Here is a 22,933-nt window from a genome sequence, read left to right on the forward strand (position 1 = left end):
AACAGAGTGATTGCCCGGTAATTGCAGCACTCCAGCTTGTCGCTCTTATTGTAGATGGGACACACAATACCCTCCATCCACTCCTCCGATACTCGTTCTTCCTCCCAAACCTTGACAATGACCCAGTGCACGGCTCTAGCCAGTGTTTCTCCACCGTATTTCAATAGCTCGCTGGGAAGTTGGTCCACTCCAGCAGCTTTATTGTTTTCAGCCGGCCAATCTCCTCCTTAAGCTCCAGGAGATCGGGGGCTGGAATCCTGATGTTATCTGTTCGTGCACCAAGATCAGTCACCAGTCGCGCTCTACTGCATCGCCGTTTGATGCTCGTCGAAGTGCTGCTTTCACCTTTCGATCATCTCATACTCGTCTGTTAGGAGGTTGCCGTCTAAGCTCCTGCACATATCGGCTTGCTGTTCAGCTTCTCGTAGAACTTCCGAGTGTCGTTAGCTTGGTACAGCTCTTCCATCGCTACGCGATCTCGGTCCTCGGTTCCTTCGGAGGACTGAGTTTTGGCTGTTCCGTGCCTGTCGGTATCGTTCCACGTTCGCTCTTCTACGGTGTTACAGCGTTCTCGCCCGTGCTGCATTCTTCTCCTCGACTAACCGTTTGCATTTACCGTCAAACCAGTCATTTCTATGATTCGGGGCCCTCGACCTAGTAGCGCTATAGCAGTGCTACCTATGGCGGATCGGATGCTCCTCCAGCCATCTTCAAAAGTAGCTGCGCCAAGCTGCTCTTCCGTGGGTTATGCTGCCTCCAGCTGCTGCGTGTATTCCTGTGCAGCCTCGGCGTCCCGCAATTGCTCAATATTTGGTCGCGGCGTTCGACTGCGGCGGGTGTTATACACCGTCGATAGTTTTGAGCGCATGCACACAGCTACTAGGTAGTGGTCCGAATCTATATTCGCACTGCGGTAGGTGCGAACGTTGATGATGTCGGAGAAGAACCTGCCGTCGATTAGAACGTGGTCGATTTGGTTCTCTGTCTGTTGGTCGGGTGATCTCCAGATGGATTTGTGGATACCTTTGCGGGGGAAGAAGGTACTTCGGACTACCATACCACGGGAGGCAGCAAAGTTTACGCACCGATGGTCGTTATCATTAGACACGGCATGCAGGCTATCTGGTCCGATTACCGGTCTGTACATTGCCTCCCGTCCTACCTTAGCATTCAAGTCCCCAATGACGATTTTCATGTCCCGTCGCGGGCAGCTATCGTAGACCTGTTCCAGCTGCGCGTAGAACGCTTTCTTCTCGTCGTCGGGCCTTCCTTCATGTGGGCAGTGCACGCTGATGATGCTTTAGTTAAAGAACCGACCCTTTATCCTCAACTTGCACATCCTTGCGTTGATCGGCTGCCACCCAATCACGCGGTGGCGCATCTTGCCCAGCACTATGCAGCCGGTTCCCAGCTCGCTGGTGGTGCCACAACTCTGGTAGAAAGTACCTGCCCGGTGCCCACTTTTCCATACCTTCTGTCCTGTCCAACAAAGTTCCTGCAGCGCTACGACTTCGAAGTTGCGTAGATGCAGGTCGTCATAGGTTATCCTGTCGCATCCTGGAAAGCAGAGCGATTTGCAGTTCCATGTCCCAAGTTTCCAATTGTAGTCCTTATTTCGTTGCCTAGGTCCATGCCAATTATTCCGATCCGTATTATCTCTTACGTTGTTTGTAACATCTTGTTTTCCGGGGCGGCTCGTTAGGCCTTCCCCAACCCCCTGTCACGCCGGGGGACCACCAGGACGTTGATCAGCCACTCCTAACATGAAGATCAAACGCTGTTTTGAGCCGCGTCATCTTGGTGAACAGACGCTCGAGTTGGCGAAGCATTTCCTCTACCGCCGGAATATGGTTTACGCGCCAATGATCGAGTCGCACCTTCTCACTTAGCTATTGTCGAATGACAACATTGCCCAGGCAACACCAACCAGTTGTATCCATATTTCACCGATACGACCGATGACATCATCTTGACACTGGGCGATTACAATTTACCCGATTCATACTGAAACTTCAACGAGGATATCAACGGATATCTGCCTTCGAAAGCATCACTTGAGCAATAGGAAACTCTCGTGGAAGAAATGCTTGCAAATGGCTTGAGTCTGGTCAATTCATATGTGAACGCAGACGGAACCAGGAGACGTTTTTCAGTGGACGTCATTACTAATAGATTCTACGAAAAAATGAATAAAATCTTCCGCGACCATGTCCCTCTTCGCCGATCTCACTCCAATGGCACTGAATGAAAGCCTTGGTGGAACATTGAACTTCGTATTCTACGCAATAAACTCCACAAGGCCCGCAAGCAATATTTCATCTCCAAATCGGAGGACAGTCGAAGCTCTCTTCGTTCAATCGAAAGTCGGTACAGCTCGCTACTTGCAACTAGCTTCAAAGATTATGTTGAGAGAACACAGTCCCACCTCAAGCAAAACCCTTCGATATTCTGGAAATTAATGCGTTCACAGAGAACGTACAACCGCATCCCAGTACGGTTTCTTCAGATGGTACAACGGCAAACTCTCCCAGCGAGCCACATTTGCCACAAATTTGTGTGCTAAGTTTTTCCAGTCCGTTTTCACGCTGGTTTATAATAGTTATTAGCGAAAGCTGACCCTTCTGCGTGTGATGCGACATTCCTTCCAGTTGCAAAAATAACTCCTGCGCAGCAGTGAGTGTAGTTGATATGGATGAGTAAGAGAATAGTCGACAGTGGAATGTGATAGAAATAGTGATACAAATATAGATTATGGAACAGTACCACCATCCCAGTAGTTTAATTGGTCAAAGCATCATGCCGGAGACAAGGAGATTGCGGGTTCAAGTCCCGTCTAGATGCGGTAAATTTTTTTAAGTCAGTATCGCTTATTTTTCGCTTTCCCAGCTGCACACACTGTCTGCCATTAATGAAAGCTTCCACTATTCTACGAACGATAATGGCCTGAGGCTTATCAACTTTGCTACAGCCCGAGGCTATCTGTAGCTCCAATTTTGCATGCCGGAATATTTGAGAGCACCCCTGGATACAACCAAATGGAGCGGCCTGCTCTCAAATCGATGATGTTCTTATCGACGTTCATGACACTGTTCAGACGTTACAGACGTAAGGTCGTTCAGAGAACCAAACGTTGACTCGGATTACTAGCTCGTGGTATGCAAGATTAGCCCCCGATTGTCAAACGTATTGGAATCGAGTACAACGAGGAAAATACGGTTGAACATCCAGCGTTTATTAACTAAAGAAGTGACTGCAGAGTACTTGCAGAAAGTTGAGCAATAGAGACAAATCTCCCATTGGAAGTGGTGCTAATCGTACCACCAATGGGTGGTTTGACGCTGAGAGCCAGAGAGCTACGGAAGGGAAAACCAGAGGTATCATACGGTTGTGATATGGCAGAGCGGAGGAAGATATCGAGCAGCTAGAGCCGCTGAAAAGAAATAGTTTATCCTCGAAGAGACACTGGCACTAGTAGCGTGTTCTTGCGGAGGCGGAGGGCTGCTTCTCCATCACGATCCGATTACCTGATTACCGCTAAACCAGAGCTAAACCAGTGGCCAGGCATTGGAAACAATATTTTAGTGTGTTGTTGAACGGCGATGAAGAAAAGGCCTTAAAAGGAGCAGGATGAATATTAAGAATGATGGACAAGCTGTAGAATACCATTCATAAACGAGGACGAACGAAAAGGCAGCTGGGAAGGACAGCATTCCTGCTTGTCAAAGTCTCCAAATTTTAAGCCAAATCTGAGAAGTTCGTTGACATGAGATGTGCATAAATAATAAATTTATACAACAGATTTAATAGATTTCTATGAATGCAAAAATGCTCAGAATATTTTGAGAAAACACAGTATTTAGCAAAAAATTAGAATTTGATTTTCTGTTATATCAACTACACAAAGCTGCTGAAATTGTTGAAGTTATTAAACTCGCAAAGATTCAATAACTCGCAAACATTTAACAAAGGAAATCTTTCATTTTTGGATATATGGGATTCAAATGTCAAGCACAAATTCAACATTGCATTGTAATAATTTATAATTAAAGTATTCAAAAAACGATTACGCTACTTGTTTCTTATTATTGTTTGTCATTAGATTGACACTCGCTCACTTTAAAGGTACACCGTAAAAGATAGATGGATGCTTTAGATCAACTGACCAGGTGGCAATCGTAAAAGTTTTACGTCAGATAATTGCCTTTAAATTTACATTTAAAACCAATCAGCAAAGTCGGCATTACTGGTGTAAATGATGATTTACAATAGGCCTTAGACCGCGAACTACTGTTGCCCTCAGGCAGTTGACCCAGTGCACAGAACAGATATGCAACTTCGAACAAAACTCTGCAGCAAATTGGTGCCCAAGCTTTCGCATTCAATTTTTGCTGTTCCATCCTACATTGATTTTACAGTGCATCGTTCGAACAGTTCGCTCCAATAGTTTGAACATGAACCAAAAAACTATTTTTTTTCCTTTAATAACCAGGCAAAAAGGTGATCTTGAATAGTTGAATCTATCAAAATCATGTTCACAGGACCGACCGCACTTCACACAGGACCGCATTCAAGAGATCTTTGAAGTGGAAATTCAGTAACAATTCACAATCAACGTCAATAGAACAAATTAAACTAAAAATCTTTCAACCATTCAAACATTGTCTAACAAATTTTCTTGGATCGTACACCTCACGACTGTTGAAACTATTTTAACCTGTTAGTTGATTTACTTGAATATTTCCGTTAGACTTGGAAACCGAATTTCTCGACCAACGACAATATTTTTTTCTCGTACCGTTTTTTTACCTAACATTGCTAGAAATGCATATCAGACGCGCTGTACCAGCACTTCCTACGACATTAGGTACAATATAAAAAAATAATTGTCGTTAGTCAAGATATTCAGTTTTCAACTTGGGCAACAATGAAATTCATTAAAAATATATCTACATAAAAACCGTTGCACGTATGCGGGTGGCACTGTACGTTTATCATGAAAAGGCACCCTCGCTATACCAGCACCGGGGAGAACAAAGGATTCTCTCGACGAAAAAGCGGCGAGAGCTCATACGGTCCTTTTGATGAATGAATGGAATATAAGCGTGATGAAATTTCGAGTGTAAAATGCATTCTCTCCACCGCTAGATGTCGATACCTAAAATGAAGAGATTCTGTCTCGTTTTTGGTTCTTCAGTTGAACAGTGTCTAGTGATGCTACAAAGCGTAGTAATAGCCAAGCCAGGCTCGCTGGTACTGGTTGAAATTGAAAGTTTGTTATTTTTCTCATTTCATGTTTGCTTGCATTCGACCTGAATCCAACGATGTCTCGAAAGCTTAATTTAATGAGGTACTTCTTTATTTCGTCGGTTGCTTGAGAGTGGTTCACTGCAAATGCAAGCTAAATCGTGAACGCGCGGATTGTGTCATCGCATATGTAAGGCTGTTTTCCACTAAATTACAGTTTATCACCAATGTGTAATCCATAAAATTGTAGTGCAAAATTCACCTTTCTCTGATAATTTGAAAGATTGAATTTTTAATTATGAAACACGATTCATGAGTTTATGTTTCAACTGTTGAAAATCTAATCCCGTCTAAAACTTTTAAGATAATTGATTATGCATTGATTTTGCAACTTTATAAACAATTGTGTTGCCTTGCGTTCGTGCATTTTAAGTAAAACTGCGGAATAAATCTATCGCACGATCTATCTGTATTATTATAATGACCAAGCAAAAACTTCTATTTCTTTTATGATGATTAGTTTTCCGATAGATCAATTTCTAAACACATACTAAAAATAACATTGCTTTGTTTCTACGATCACATTTTTTGCTCTTTCTTCGCATCATCACTCCAATGCAGGATTCTTTGACCTTACATAAGCAATGGGATTAGGTTCAAATGGAAAGTCGTTCTACGGGATATTATGTAAGAAATACCGTGGCAAGCAGCTGTGGCATCATCATTCATAACTCCTGCACTTTAGCCCTTAAATGCGCAATGTTGTTTTAAAACAACACTTCTAAAAACGTATTTTAGTATTTTTTAGAAATATAATTCATTAGAACAGCTCTCTTGACCCAAACGAAGAAAACTTAACAGCTGGAAGTACTGTATTTGAATGTTTTGTTTCTATATTTGCTGTCAAAATCTCGGAAACGAAAAAAAAACATGGCGAGATTCCCGACTGGTGCTGACTGTCTTTGTAAATAAATTTTAAAATAAGGTTAGTGATTAGTGGAAATGTCTGAATTATTAGTAATTATACTAACAAAAGGTCAATTTTAAAGTTACTGATAACAAAAGTAATTGTTTCGACTTGATTCTGCGAAAAAGTCACAGTGTTGTTTAAAAACAACATGATAATATTTGCACATTAAAAAGTAAATCTTTCAATTTTTTTATGCATATTGGTTAGTTTTAGAGCGGTTAACCTGTTAAACAAAGATTTTATGTTTTTAGATGATTTTTTAACGTCGTGCGCATTTAAGGGTTAATGCCGCGAACTGTAATCGCTAGCATTTTTCCTACGTTTTTAATCAGGAACAGACGGGTTGGTTTGCATCGTCTCACTTGTCGTTGATAATCGACCGCACATACCTAGGCTTTCGTACGTGAGTATGGATTGGCATTTCAACGGCGTCGCAAACCAGCGACGATAGCAACAAATAACGCACAGTCTGGAGCGTTCTTCGCTGCCGGTTTGGTGACCTGAGCCGCAAATAGAATCAGTTTTTCGTTTGGCCGATCCGAGCAGTTAACGGCTCGTGGCATAGGTTATGCAAGTTAGTGTGCAGACACACAGAAATGCGCGCGAATTTTCAACCACCGGCGGGGAAAATGCCACCCCACAAACTGGTTTTCGCAAATGCATTAAAGATTTTTCATCACTGCATCGCGGTGGCATGTCAAATTGGTTTCGAAACCGGCGCGATGAGCTGCACGCACTTAGGCATGCGGGGAGTACGTTTGATGGCGTTTATTCGCCATCCACCTTCATTTGGCATTCGCCTACCTGGAGTGAGTGCAAGTTAACGTACAGGTGGAACTTCCAAGATTCGTGCGTCAAATAACACGAAGACAGTTTTATCTTAATTTTAATTAAGAAGCATTCGAGAGAAATTAAAATCGAAGAGCACATTAATAAATAAATAATCTAAATGGTTTCAAGAGAACTCATAGTGATTGCACATACAACTTCGACTTGTTGAAATCGTTTCGGAATGATTTAATGGTCAATCGTTTTGAATATTCTATACAACACAGATTTAAAAATTAAAGATTAGGGTAGACGAACCATGTTTCGCCCGGGCACAATATTTCGTCCTCCTATGGATCCTTTCGATATTAATGCTTTTGAATGTTCAAAAGCAAATAAACTTATAATGCCGGTACGTGATTATTGATTATAATATTTTACTATTCTACGAGCTATCAATATAGCGTCTTTTAGTTAGACTGTTTTTTTTTGGTTTTCAGAAACGCGTGCTAAATATTTCTAACCGGAAATGTAATACAAACTATGAGCATATTTTATAATATACAGTCATACCTCGATATAGGGCAACCTCGATATAACGTAACTCGATATAACGTAACTTTTACCTCGATATAACGTAACTTTTTTCAATTTCCCAAAATTAAAGTACAACAATTATTCTTGGGGTGTATAATGTTCAGAATAAATGTTTTAAGTAAGTTTTGAAACTAATAAGTGCCGTAAAATGGGGTAAAATTGACATTTATTTTTTCAATGTTTTGTGGCTGGTTATGTTGGTCTACGAAAATTGTCTTAAAGGGACATAAGACAGGTTTATTTATACTTTTAAGTGATAAGTAATTTAAGTTAATTTTAAGTAATAAGTTTTTGTGCACTTTTGAGTAACCATAATGAATTTTGCATCAACAAAAAAATAATTTTTTTCGTGCTTCGATATAACGTAACTCGATATAACGTAACGAAAATAAAAATAAAGTTTTCTTATACCGAGGTATGACTGTATAGGAATTTAAAACTTCTCGAATGTTAATTTCGGTGATTTCATTATATTTTTAACAAAAGTATTAATTTTTCTGAAGATTTTAATAATTATTACGAGGCGAAAAAACGGGTCACATTACCTGCCCCGGTTCTATATTTCGCCATGGGCGAAGTTTTATGCACCGTTTTGGTAGTATGATGTGTGCCAAATTTTCGCCCGGTTTATCAAAAACAATTGAGTGGAAATAGTAACAACGTTTCCAATACAGGCTTGATATAATCTTTTTAAATAGAAGTCAAGATTTGTATGCATCTATATTTCAACATAACCGCTGAATGCTTAAAATGATTCCCACCAAAACGGTATGCGTGAACTTTGTATAAAGGTGATGGGTATAGAATTGTTTACGAAAGAAGGGAGAACCAGTGAGGAAAAATGGAGGCCTAATTGATAAAGAAGTTAAGATTTTTCAAGATTCTGGCTTGAGGGGGCTGGGTAAAATTGAGGAAAATGCTCAAGTACTCCTCGATATTTGTACTTTTGGAACTGACACTAAGAAATTGAAAATTGATGTATAACGTTATTTAGAAATTCAATTCGCGATTTCCTTTTTCTGTGAAACAGTAATAAAACTAAAAGGTGTTCAAACATTCTCCTACATTGATATTTCTAGAATCGAGATTATGCTCAGGAACTTAACTTCGGTGTACGACACCATTTAGAAACCCGACAAGCATGCTTGTGTTTTCTCCTCAGAAAACCTCTAGAGTGCAGGAGAACATCTTGAACTGCGAAAACAACTGCTCTCACACTAAAGAGCAAATCAACGCACATGCTAGAAGAGAGCGACAGTCGATTTTTATCTGCTGAGTTTCCTGAGGGCGCCGCGGTGAAGTCTGAAATCTCTCTCTTGCGAGACAATGAACTATGGTGTACTTTCTCTCACGTAACGCCATCGCGCACAATAATTACACAGCAGAGCTATCTGCGGTGCATTTCACAGTTTGTTTCTTGAGCATGGCAGAAGAGGAAAAGAGATTGGGAGAAAAAAACTGCGTTGCTCGTGCCGGTCATGTTCACTCTGGTCGAAATTGTTTTCGCGGTGTAGCAACACGAGAACTACACCTTTGCCCAGTAGGTTTTTTTTTCACTTTCCGGATTACTCGCCAGTGCACACTGTGGTGTACTTCTGCGTTTTCTCTGTAGAGTGATTCACCTCTCTTGTTTCTATCAGATGTCGGGTGAGTTGGAAGTGTGTTTGTCTCTCTGTAAGTTGGTTGAGACACTTTGGAGTGGAGGAGTGGTGAAAGCATTTGCTACACGCAGGCACATACTGAAAGGGAAGTGCGTGGTGATTTTTTTCTCCGCTCTTCCCACATACTGAGGAGAATGACAAGCATACCGACAAGGCGATTTTCAGCCTGCGAAGAGTGAATCAACGTTTTTCGGTCCGGTATTCTGCATACAACATTAATTAACGTTGTTTCAATCGATGACTAATGAAATATTTCAGGAATATCTGAAGTGGCTTTTGGCCTTTCATGAAAATATCTCTGGAGAAACACTTTAAAAATTCGCTTTGATCGATCGTTTGTTTTTACCTCCCACTACTTGATGTAATAATGATAATTTGATAGCAGAAAGTCTTTAAAACGTTAGGAAAAGTTTTTAGTTTTTAAATAGTTTATTTGACACGGCACGATACAATTTATGTTTAACTGAGCCAAGAACATTTTTTTTTTAATTCTAAATTAGCAGGGAAAAGAGAGAGGCACATTTTTTATATCTCGCGGCCGACTACGAGCTAGTGGGGATTTAAGGTGAGAGGAGGGGTGTTACAATTTAGTTTTTATCTATTTTATATTACAAAATGTATTCATTTGTACGTGGCTAACCAGTGATGTTCTATTTGAGCAGTTTTGGTCTGAGGTGTCTGCGTGAACATAGAGATGCCGAGTCTTCGTTTTAGCGTCTCCAGCCGGGTGTATCATTCTTTTTCAGTTTGTGACAGAAATTGTATTCTAGCAAATAGATAAAAGAAATCAAATTTTATTGCCAGCATTTTTTATAAACCCGTATAGCTGTGTCATGTACTGGAGATCACCGTTTCCCAGAATGTCTCTAACGGGTACGTTCGGTTGTTTTCCTCGGGCCCGTAGGGAATCTATAAGCTCAGACCTAACACCACAGTATTCGGTACACGACCAAACAACATGCTCGATGTCATGGTAGCCATCGCCACAAACGCAGTGATTACTGTCTACAAGCCCTATACGAAAGTGATGCGTGTTTAACGTATAGTGATTGGACATAAGTCTGGACATCACGCGAATGAAGTCCCGACCTACATCCAACCCCTTGAACCATGCTTTCGTCGATACCTTAGGAAAAATGGAATGTAGCCACCGTCCCAGTTCATCTGAGTTCCATGATGCTTGCCAACTGTTGAGTGTTCTCTGACGCAAAATGCTATAAAATTCATCATAAGCAATTGGTCTTACATAAATATCGCCATCAATAGCACCCACCTTAGCTAAAGCGTCAGCCTTTTCATTGCCCGGAATGGAACGATGGATGGAATGGAAGGGACCCACGCTAAGGTAACCCGGTAATTTTTATCTGTTAAAGCACTTAAAAACCGCCGTATTTTCCCCAGAAAATACGGGGTGTGCTTCACAGTCTTCATCGATCGCAGAGCCTCAATGGCACTGAGACTGTCTGTGAAGATAAAGTAGTGGTCTATGGGCAGGGTTTCGATGATCCCAAAAGAGTACTGAATGGCAGCAAGTTCTGCGACGTACACGGAAGTAGGAGCATCGAGTTTGTAGGAGGCAGTAAAATTTTCGCGGAAAACACCGAAGCCAGTGGACTCATCTAGATTAGATCCGTCAGTGTAAAACATTTTATCACAACTAACGAGTTTGAACTTATTGGAAAAAATCTTAGGGATCTCTTGCGGTCGCAATTGATCCGGGATACCAATAACATCTTCTTCCATGGTGGTGTCGAAGAATATAGCATTATTAGAAGTATCTAAAGGTGTGACCTTGGAGGAATCGTATGAAGAAGGGTTAATATCTTGACCCATATAGTCAAAATATAAAGTCATAAATCTGGATTGAGATTGAAGGTCGACCAACCTCTCGAAATTTTCATTTACTAATGGGTTCATCGTGCATCGAATTAGCAACCGGTAAGAGAGATTCCAAAAACGATGTTTCAACGGAAGAATACCCGCTAGCACTTCAAGACTCATCGTATGGGTCGACTGCATGCAACCTAAGGCAATACGCAAACAACGATATTGTATTCGTTCCAGTTTGATCAAATGTGTGTTCGCTGCGGAGCGAAAGCAGAAACACCCGTACTCAATTACAGACAATATCGTTGTTTGGTAAAGCCTTAGAAGGTCTCCTGGGTGGGCTCCCCACCAGGTTCCGGTAATCGTACGAAGAAAATTAATCCTCTGTTGGCATTTTCGTGTCAGATACCTAATATGGCAAGCCCAGGTGCATTTAGAGTCGAACCAGACCCCGAGATATTCAGCGACTAAAACCTGAGTGATTGTTTTACCCGTTAGTAGGAGCTGCAGCTGAGCTGAGTTATGCTTCCTAGAAAAAACGACCAGCTCAGTTTTCTCCGGAGAGAATTCGATACCCAGCTTAAGAGCCCATTCAGACAAATTGTCTAAGGTATCTTGCAATGGTCCTTGCAGATCGTTAGCCTCGCTACCAGTAATGGATACAACGCTATCGTCTGCAGCTATCGTCTGCAGTTGCAACGCTATCGTCTGCAAGTTGCCGTAGCGTGCATGAATTTGTAAGACATTTATCGATGTCATTGACGTAAACATTATATAAGAGAGGGCTTAAACATGAGCCCTGGGGAAGACCCATGTAACTTATTCGGGAAGTTGTCGAATCACCGTGTGAGAAATACATATGCTTTTCTGACAACAAATTGAGCAAAAAATTATTCAGATTTGGTGAAAGTCCCTGCGAATGAAGTTTCTCGGTTAAAACTTCAACAGAGACAGAGTCAAAAGCCCCCTAATGTCCAAGAATGCAGAAGCCATTTGCTCTTTTCGAGCAAAGGCGAGTTGAATTTCAGTAGAAAGCAACGCTAGGCAATCGTTCGTTCCTTTGCCCCGGCGAAAGCCAAATTGAGTATCTGAAAGTAAACCATTTGTTTCGACCCATTTGTCTAACCGTAAGAGGATCATTTTCTCCATTAATTTCCGGAGGCAAGAGAGCATAGCAATCGGCCTATAAGAATTGTGATCAGAGGCGGGTTTTCCGGGTTTTTGAATAGCAATGACTTTTACCTCCCTCCAGTCGTGCGGAACAATGTTTAGCTCAAGGAACTTGTTGAACAAGTTCAACAAGCGTCTTTTTGCAGAGTCGGGTAGATTCTTCAACAAGTTGAATTTAATTCTATCCAACCCTGGAGCTTTATTGTTGCACGAGAGGAGAGCCATTGAAAATTCCAACATCGAAAATGGAGGCTCTTCCGTAGCTACTAAAAACGCGTCGCGAAAGGTCTTCTGCTCGGGGACAGAGTCCGGACAGACCTTTTTGGCGAAATTGAGTATCCAGCGATCTGAATACTCCTCGGACTCATTCGAAACATTACGATTCCGCATGCGTCTGGCGGTATCCCAAAGAATGCTCATCGCTGTTTCCCTCGACAACGCGTTTACAAACCGCCGCCAGTATCCGCGTTTTTTTGCTTTTATCAAGCTCTTCATCTGTCTATCCAGTACATCGTACTTTCGGAGCAAATCGATAGTGCCTTGTTCTCGGAAGGCCAAATACACCAAGGACCTTCATATTCGTTTGAATGGCAACGACTTCAATATTCGAGATCGAGGGGAGGTCGATTCTGCAGAAGGAATAGCACTTTTTAATCCCTAAAAGTACCCCTCCACCGTGTGAGTCTCGATCTCGACGAATAATGTTAAAATCGTGGAAATTGAGTTGATCGTTTGAATTGAGAAAGGTTTCACAGAGCGCAAATGCGTCACAATTGTATGTATTTATCAAATGAGAAAATAGATCGAATTTGGGGACGATACTTCTGCAACTCCACTGTTATACAGTGTTAAAATTCCTAACCTCTTTCGCCGTATTAGTCATCGAAAGATATGATAGCTGAAATGAGGGGCCAAGTTGCTGCTAGTTGCTTCTAAAAGGTTTTCACTGTAGGAAGAAGGGCAAGAAGAATATTTTGTTGAATGTTTTAAATATCCAGTCCACAATATCAGAAAATTTTACGAACCCTGTTTCTTTTTTATCTTCTGATCGAGAAATGGGTGCACGAGGGGTTTTTGGTGCCCCAGGAAGCGGTGGGTACTCCTGGTTTAATTTAAAATTAAATCCGGGAGGTACTTGCTTCGGTTTTTCTTCACCGTTTGCTTTTTGTGTTGGCTTATTGGTCATTCCGCTAGGGGTTATCTTGCGACCTTTGCGAGAAAGATTAGGAGAGTTGATCAATCTCCTCTTCCTAGATCCTTCTGGCATGGCATAAGAACACCCTTCGACGGGATCGTCAAATGTACCCTCATCGGTTGGCAAAAAGGAAAAGATGTTTCCTGTCGAGGGTGGCTCAGCGCTCTTAAGCATTTCTGCCAAAGAGCGCTTTGATCGTTCCTTGAGGGAACGCTTGATTTTTTCCTCGCGCTGTTCGTACGCGGGACACGCCGAAAGGTCATGCCGAGTTCCCTCGCAGTAAAGACACTTTTCAGTATTCTCACTGCAAGCGGTCTCAGCATGATTGCCTCCGCACTTGCTGCAGCGTGCCTTGTTGCAGCAGTAGGTGGCTGTATGACCTAACTGCTTGCAGTTTTGGCAATGCATGACCCGCGGTACGAACAGGCGTACAGGCAGACGAACCCTGTCCAAAGAGATGTAGTTCGGCAGTGCGGATCCGGCGAATGTCACACGGAAGGAATCCGAAGGGAAGAATTTCTTCTTCCCTTCTTCGATGGATACTGAATGCAATTGCTTGACATCCAGTATCTTTACATCTTGAATCAGGGGGTTCTTGAAGCAGCCAACCCCGTGACGCAAAATGTCATCGACCGTGAGGGCTCCTTCGGTAACCACACCGTCGATCTCCACGTCCTTGGCAGGGATGTACACGCGGTACTTTCTCGTGAAGAGCTCGTAGCTAGCAATTGCGTTTGCTTGCTTCAAGCTACTCACAACAACTCGCAGTTTGTTCGGTCTGACCTTTGTAATTTCGGTTACGTCCGAAAACTGTTTTGCCAGGTCCTTGTCGATTTGAGTAATATTTAGAGGCTTCTTTATGGGCCTGAAGTAAATTACGAACGGACCTTTCGAAGCATCTGGGTAAGCTTTCACCCGTGTTGCCGGTACCCTTAGTACGGGGCTAGGTAGCGGGGAAGGTAGAGGGGAATTGATGGGGGAGATCTCAATCTCTTCCCCATTTGTTTCCACATCCAGGAATAGTTGCACCTGCATGTCGTCCATTTTGCGGGAGCGTTACGCTCTACCGCACACAAACGATAAATATTCGAATAAGGGGGGGGGGGGGGCGGTTAAGTAGTTGCTATTCAATTTTAAAAACAATTTTTCAAACTACAATGGATCAAAATAAAAAAAAGGTAGTAACACTAATACTAATAACAATAGTAATAATAATAATAATAATAATAATAATAATAATAATAATAATAATAATAATAATAATAATAATAATAATAATAACAATAATAATAATAATAATAATAATAATAATAATAATAATAATAATAATAATAATTATAATAATAACAATAATAATAATATTAATAATATAATAATAGACACGATTCACTAGAAGAAGACCCATGCGATCGCCCGTGGAGGGAGCCCCTACTGGAGCTGGTCCTGGAACGGGGGACAGAGCGAGCGGCCAGCGTCTGGAGGATGACGAGGTGCAAGAGTGGCCCTCCAGGCAACGGGCTCAGCCCGTAAACTATACGCAATACAGACAAGGCAGCGATAGACATCACCAAGGCAATGCTGCACCTGCTAACGATGCTGCAACTGACCGCCGTCAGTCGCTCACTTTGGCAGGCCGCCCACGGCAGCGGATCATGTGGACGAGAGAGATGAACATGTACGTGATTCGTTGCCACTACGTTTGCACGAGATTGGAGACGGATATGTCTGGCAGGTCTAGAATGCTGGACATGTTCAATGAGCGGTTCCCACGATATGCCACCCAGCTTGATCGGAACAAGCTGTACACCCGACGACGAGCAATACTGTCGAATAATATGCTCACAGTCGCCGAGTTGGACACAATCAAGCTGGAAGTGCAGAGGGAACTTTGGAGTACAGGGAACAGATCGAGCGATATGTCGAGAAGGAGTTCTGTTAGGCTGGATCTAACCGTAGACATGCCAGTAGAGGAGCCAGCAGAAGAGCTGGCTACTCCAGAACCAACAGTGAGCCTGGAACAACAGCTACGAGACGAACTAGCTTTCCATATGGATGTGGCGGTTACACAGTTTCGGGGAACGGATCCCTTATCCCGACACAGGATACCAAAGCTTCAGTATACCTACCGGCTGACGAATGCAGTAAGCATCCTTAACCGGGATATTCTGTCACAGTATTCGGAAGTCGTGCAGAACCTAGAGGAACTGCAGTGCATGGTGTATTGTGCAGCTGTAGCCGTCGTGAGAACGCTGGGATTGCGCACCCAAGGTAACGACGAAAGTCGCACTCGCCCCAGCAAACAAAAGCCTGCATGGATGCGACGATTGGAATCCCGAGTTGCATCACTACGGGCGAAAATTGGTCGGTTAACGCAATACACCAGGGGGAACCGATCAAGAAGGCTGGTTCGTCAAGTAGCTGAAATTGTTAAGCCCGCAAAGCTCCGTGATCTTAGTGAACCCAACCTCACAGAGATCCTCGACACCCACGTACAGCGGTTGAGTGCTCTTGCTAAACGGATGCGACGTTATAGTGAATGTTCGAAGCGGAAATAACAAAATCGGATGTTCAGGACTAACGAACGAGAGTTCTACAATCACATTCAGAACAGAAATCCGGAGTACAGCGAGGGACTCCCTGAGATTGGCGAAGTAACACAGTTTTGGGCCAATTTATGGGAGAACCCCGCTCAACACAATAACAACGGGATGTGGTTGGTAGAAGAAGAGGAGTACAGTGGTGGAATTGAACGCATGCCCGCTGTAGCAGTTTCCGCCCAGGATATTCGTGAGGCTACACGGTATACCAGGAACTGGGCAGCACCAGGACCTGATTTTGTGCACAATTTCTGGTATAAAAAGTTCTCCACAGTCCATGGGCGCATAGCGGATTGTTTCAACAGGGTGCTGAGATCCCCAAGAGCTCCCTGAATTCATCACTAAAGGGGTAACTTATCTTCTACCCAAGGACCGTAATACAGCTGACCCAGCCAAGTACAGGCCAATAACCTGTGTGTCAAGCTTGTACAAAGTGCTCTCGTCGGTAATTACTAGAAAAATACAGGATCATTGCGACGCCAACCAGGTGATGACCGAAGAACAGAAAGGCTGCCGGAAAAACACGCAAGGCTGCAAAGACCAAGTCATCATTGATGCAGTTATTGTTGGTCAGGCAAGCCGGAAACAGAGAAACCTTGGCATGGCGTACATCGACTATAAGAAGGCATACGACTCGGTACCCCATCCGTACCTCATCAAGGTACTTGAGTTGTATAAAATAGACGATGGCGTCATCAGGTTGATGCAGCACGCAATGGGACGATGGAATACGTCGCTCCACGTTACCGACGGGGCAACGGTGTTGCGGTCCAGAACTATCAGCATAAGAAGGGGGATTTTCCAAGGCGATACCTTTAATCCGCTTTGGTTTTGCCTTGCAATGAACCCCCTTAGCAGAGCACTCAACCGATGCAGCTATGGCTATCAATTGAAAAGTGGGACAACGAGTACAACAGTAGCCCACACTTTATACATGGACGATCTGAAGCTGTTTGCGGAAACTAAAGAGAAACTGCAACTTCTACTGCAGCTGGTATCGACGTTCAGCAACGATATTTGTATGGATTTGGTATCGATAAATGTCGACTAGTCAACCTCCATCGAGGTAAAGTGGTGGACGCCGACAGTTTCCGCATCAACGAGAGAGAGGAGATACGATGTATGGTTGAAGGTGAATCGTACAAGTACCTTGGATTCCTGCAACTGAAAGGTATTCACCACACGGTGATCAAGAAAGAGCTGCAGGGTAGGTTCTTGCATCGTGTCAACAGTATTTTGAATTCGCTCCTCTCCGCCGGCAACAAGATAAAGGCGATAAATACGTTTGCCGTGCTCTTGTTGACATACAGCTTCGGGGTGGTCAAGTGGACCAAAACGGATTTGGAGGCGATAGAACGAGCGTTACGAGTGTCGCTCACCAAATACCGTTCGCACCACCCAAAATCAGCAACCGAAAGAGTCACCTTGCCACGTATTGAAGGCGGAATTGGTGTCACCGATATCCAAGCGCTATGCGTTTCCCAGATCCAGCAGTTGCGACAATATTTCAGAGAGAGCCAGAACCGTCATGATATTTATCGCACTGTTTGTCGAGCAGATCATGGATTCAGCGCCCTGCATCTGGTGCAGGAGGAATATCAGCTGAACTGCGACCTGAAAACTGTAGAAGAGAAGGTCGCATCGTGGAAGCAGAAGGAATTGCATGGGACGCTCCCCCATCAGTTAGAGCAAGCGCAGATTGATAAAGTGGCATCAAATACGTGGCTGGTGCAAGTGAGCTCTTTTCGGAAACAGAAAGTTTCATGGTAGCCATCCAGGACCGGGTCGTTGCGACGAAGAACTACCGCAGGTATATATTGCACGAAAACATAGAAGACCGCTGTCGTAAGTGCAATTTAGTAGGAGAGTCGATCGAGCACGTCGTCGCAGGCTGTCTAGCGTTAGCTGAGATAGCCTATCTCGGTCGGCATAATGCGGTTGCCAAGATTGTGCACCAACAACTTGCACTGAAGCACGATCTGGTGAACCAGTATGTGCCCTGCTACAAATATCTGCCAGACCCGGTTTTGGATAATAGCTGCATCAAACTGTACTGGGATCGCAAGATCATAACGGATGTCCTCATACGTGCCAATCGCCCTGATATTGTGGTCTACGACAAAAGAATGAAACGGGTAACCATCATTGATATCGCTGTGCCGTTAGATCGTAATCTTCAGTCGACGTTCTCAACCAAGATAACGAAGTACCACGATTTGGCTGAGGAGTTGAAGCAGATGTGGCAACTTGAGGAAGTGCGTATAGTTCCAGTTATTATCTCCGCCACTGGAATAGTTCCCTGTACTCTACTGCGCTCTCTTGATGAGTTGGAACTGCGAAGAGAACTACCCAACATCCAAAAAGCGGTGATTCTTGGGACCTGCAACACAGTTCGAAGGTTCCTGAATCATCATAACTGATCCATCGAAGCAAACGACGTTAGGATGTAAGTTAACTGGTTAATGAGATCCACAGAGCCTAACCCCTTTGGCATAACAGATAGCCCGGGGTAGGTGAAATTTTCCAGCAAATCTGCTGAGAAGTGTCAAAATTCTATATTAATAATAATAATGATAAAAATTCTAAAGTGAATACTTCACCGAACGTCTAAGTCACGACCTCACGGCTGATAGTAGGATTAATCGAGCGTCTCCGCAGAACAAACAATGACGATCCAGCTTCGTGTTGTGACCAGCGATGGAAAAAAATCATCTCTAGCGATTTTGAATACATATAAAGCAAGCCTAAGATGCGTTGACATCGTCGTCAGTATGCGAATAACAAAGTATCCGTGTTGGTTCACTCTCTTTGCTTTCCTTTTTACGATATATTGCTTGTCGTCAGCGTACACCACAACATATGGTTCTCAATGTGCACAACTCGGTATATGAAGTTATTCGTCTCTGTTACACAGAGCGATCAGATCTTGTTATGTTATTACCCATGAATAAGATTTTTTGTCAGAAAAAGAAAGAAAATGACAATGTAGGTATGCTCTCCTACTCTCGCTCAAGTCAACCGCTGCCGAAGTAGTCCCTTCCCCCACACTTTCCTTTTCACCGCACCACACCTCTGCTGCTGCTCAGGCGACATGATATTCTTCTGCTGCTATTCTTTGTTCCCCTAACGACCGGTATATGGAGAGACAAACGCAACGAGCGAATCGCTTCTCAGAGCAGATGTAGTCTAGTCATGTGTTTATTTTCTCCCAGAAACCTACGCACCATATCATCATTTCATTATGTGTTGAGAGGATTCAAGTTTAGTCGCGGTCTGTAACACTTCATGATGTGTACATGTGGAGATTAAACGATGATTGCATCATATTATATATTCGTTTCGTTTCCATCACTAGTTGTGACACAGTGGCCGTGTCCTACACGCGACCTTGTAGATGCCACTTGTATTTAACTTCCACTCGCTCGATCGTATGGTGGTCCGTGCTGCTAGCGGGGTAACAGCGGTGCGGGAGAATTATTCTTGCTGATATATCAGCTGCGTATCAAATCACTGGCGGGGTAGCCTGCCCCTACCAGTGTGCAGAAGATGTTTCTGCCGATATACTGCAGGCTATTGTTATCGCGCAATATCGCAATATCGAACAAAAACTAATCGACAAAAAAAACACCCGTACGATAACTCGTGTATTGTTATTTTGCGAACTCAAACGGAGATGAACGATTTGCGTCTAATCGAGACGAAAGCAAAACAACGAATGTTAGGAAAAGTTGCTGGAGCTGGTGCATTATTAGATTGAATATTTATCAAGAACATCGATTGAAAGAGATGAGAGCTTTTGAAATCATTTTATATAAAAATGATGGTGTATTTGAGTACGTGATCCATCATCACTCCGAATAGCTGGTGCAAACTTGATACAGGTATTTTTCGGTAGTTATACAGCCATACCTCGATATAAGGCAACTTTATTTTTATTATCGTTACGTTATATCAAAGCAAAAGAATTTTTTTTTTAATTTATGCAAGAATGTTAATGGTTACTCAAAGAAGCGTGAAAACCTATTTTCCATAACCTATCAGTATTTTTAAACCTTTGTTATGCCCATTTAGAAATATTTTCAGAAGCAAAAATAAATATTTTTTTCAATTGATACAAGAATTTGAAACCTATTTCCCATCACCTATAAGTATTTTTAAACCATTCTCATGCCCATTCAAGACAATTTTCAACAAGCGAATTTTTTTTTTAATTGATGCAAGACTGTTGGTGGTTACTCACAGATACGCGAAAACCTATTTTCCATCACCTATCAATATTTTTAAACCTTTCTTATGCCCATTTAGAGAAAATTTCAACAAGCAAAAAAAAAATTTTTAATTTATGCAAGACTGTGAATTGTTACTGAAGGATGCGTGAAAACCTATTTCCCATCACTTATTAGTATTTTTAAACCTTCCTTATGGCCATTTTAGACAATTTTCGCATTGGTTTCATTGATTTCAAAACTTACTACAAAAATTTTTTTGAAGCAATCTGTAGCCCAAAAACAGTTGCTGTATCATTCATTTCAATTTCAATACATTTTAAAAAGTTACGTTATATCGAGGTAAAAGTTACGTTATATCGAGTTACGTTATATCGAGGTTGCTTTATATCGAGGTTGCCTTATGTCGAGGTATGACTGTATAAGGATAAACTAAAGATCGACCCTTGATTGACAACATGATCTTTTTACAATCTAGTTTCAAATTAATGGTCCAACAGCAGTATAGAATCCCAACCAACCAGACCTTAATAACTTCTAAGCCTTTATAACAGCAAGAGCTAACATGGAATCACGAGTAAGACTAGGTACTCAACTGGTTAGTTATAAAATAAATGCTTTTCACGGTTGACCAACTTTTTGCAATGAATAATTAAGTTGGTTTTCTTTGCATATGTTGTTTTGTTCTATTTAACAGCTTTTTTCGTAATATTTAGAGGTTGGCGAAAGAAAAGATCGTTAGGTGGGTGAAATTAGGATTTTCGGGGTCGAGTTTGGGAATGAGCACCCGTTTGGAAATTTCCTTTCAACACGACAAGATAAATTTATTTTGGTTGTAATGCAACTCGAATGTGCAACACAATGTTTGTTGTGCACTATACAGTAAATACTGCACATCGTCGAAGTAACACATCAAAATGTATCACATTCAACTGAATAGTCTTGAATAAACTGGGCGATTTATGGGTCCATTACCCTATAGCTTTTTAACCATTCCTGTGAATTTTGGTGGAGTTTTCCCATAAGCCAACATAGAAGTGACGAATCCGGCGAACAATTACTCTGCCACATTTATAGCGAATTCCTTTATTCCTTGAGCCCACCTGGGGCTAACTAGCCTCTCTTTCTGGCATCGTAAATCGCAATATTGTTTATCTATTCCTGCGCAGATTTGCGCTGACCCAGTGAAATAGAGAAATTCGCTCTTTTGCATACACTAGGGGCACCAAAATTCACAGGAATGGTTAAAAAATTATAAACTTTTTTAGGACAACTATTTCGAGCTTTGGGCAGCATTTTTTTCGCTTTCGTCGACCAGTGTTATTGACAGGTATTTCTGCATCACATTCCAATTGGGTGGACGCAAATGATTGTAAACTTGACGTTTACATTAAAAAATGGACAAAAATTTCCGATTCTTCATGGGTTTACCTTCACACACATTGACGAAATTATCCATGCAGCATCAATCATAGTAACCAGTAAGTCAGTAGAAAATAAATGACAGCTCTATCAGTCGAGCTCTAACGGTGATGGCGAAAGCAGTGAAGCTACTCCGTTCGCGTTGTGCGCGTTCAAAGAACGGTACCCTGCCGCGTCGAAAACGGACATCGTGTGGCACTTTGTGGACACTGAATACGCCTGTTCCGGCCCGTCGAAAGAAAGCCCGGTTCCGGACGGCCGACGTCCCTGCGCGACAAGAAGCTCTGAAGGATGCTAAAGAGGAAGACCAAGGGAAAAGTGGCTACAGCGCTTGGCCAGGAGTCGGTGCAACCGGCCAAACAGTGAAAAAGTACCTGGCGAACATGGACATACATGTCAGGAAGCGGCAGTCCTGTCCAATGGTCTCGGAGCTGCCGGCAATCGCAGTAGTGGTTGAATGAGATGGTTAGGTCGATTTTCCCGGTGAATCGCGACGTGGCAGTGATGCTGGACGACGAGACCTATCTCATCCTGGATGGTAACAACTGGCAGGGCACTTCGTATATTACTTCCGCCACGAATTACGAAGTGCCTGCCGGAAGTTGCGTCGTTCATCAAAAAGTACCATAACGGCGAAGACACGGTGTTCTGGCCGGATCTGGCGTTGGCCCACTACTCGAAGCGATCGTTTGAGATGTAGCGGCTGAATATCGATGTACCCAAATCAGTGTACCCGGTGCGTCTTATCGAAAATTTCTGGGCAAACCTGAAGCGTAAGATCTACTCCAATAATTTTGTCGCGAAAACTGAGAAGGAACTGATAAATTTAACGAGGAAAGAACTCAAAACATGTCTTCGCACATATTTTTGTCCGCTAAGGCGAATGTTCCGGATAACTATCGTAAGGCTGCTCGCAAGCGCATAGATTTTTTTTGCAAGTAAGAGCTAATATAATTGCCTTCCTTTAAAAATCATCAAACTGAATCAAAAATTTGGTTCTTATATCTTCACTTTACTTCAAAAGTTGCTTTACTTGGTTTCAAAAGTTGCTTTATAACTTTAAGTTTCTTCAAGAAAAAAAAAATTGTATTCTTTTTTTTTGTAAATGAAATTTTGTGTTCAATTTTTTTAGTAAAAATAAACATTTTTTTCAGCGTATATTTAAAAAAAAAAATTAATTCTCTACAACTCATTCTTAGAGAATTTTTCTATATAACTAACAGTTTCTGTGCTACATAGCTTTGAATAAAACCTAC

The 22,933-nt window shown here is 42.4% G+C and overlaps 1 protein-coding gene and 1 pseudogene across 2 annotated transcripts in view; both read left to right on the forward strand.

Moving 5' to 3' along the window:
• The window catches only part of LOC129727437 (NADH dehydrogenase [ubiquinone] 1 alpha subcomplex subunit 13), a 510,282-nt gene that overhangs the window by 249,284 nt on the left and 238,065 nt on the right, over nt 1-22,933 (forward strand). The gene's annotated exons all lie outside the window — the stretch shown is intronic.
• On the forward strand, nt 10,548-18,570 carry LOC129728324 (uncharacterized; annotated as a pseudogene).

This window comes from Wyeomyia smithii, chromosome 3, assembly GCF_029784165.1.
Source record: "Wyeomyia smithii strain HCP4-BCI-WySm-NY-G18 chromosome 3, ASM2978416v1, whole genome shotgun sequence".
Taxonomy (NCBI): domain Eukaryota; kingdom Metazoa; phylum Arthropoda; class Insecta; order Diptera; family Culicidae; genus Wyeomyia; species Wyeomyia smithii.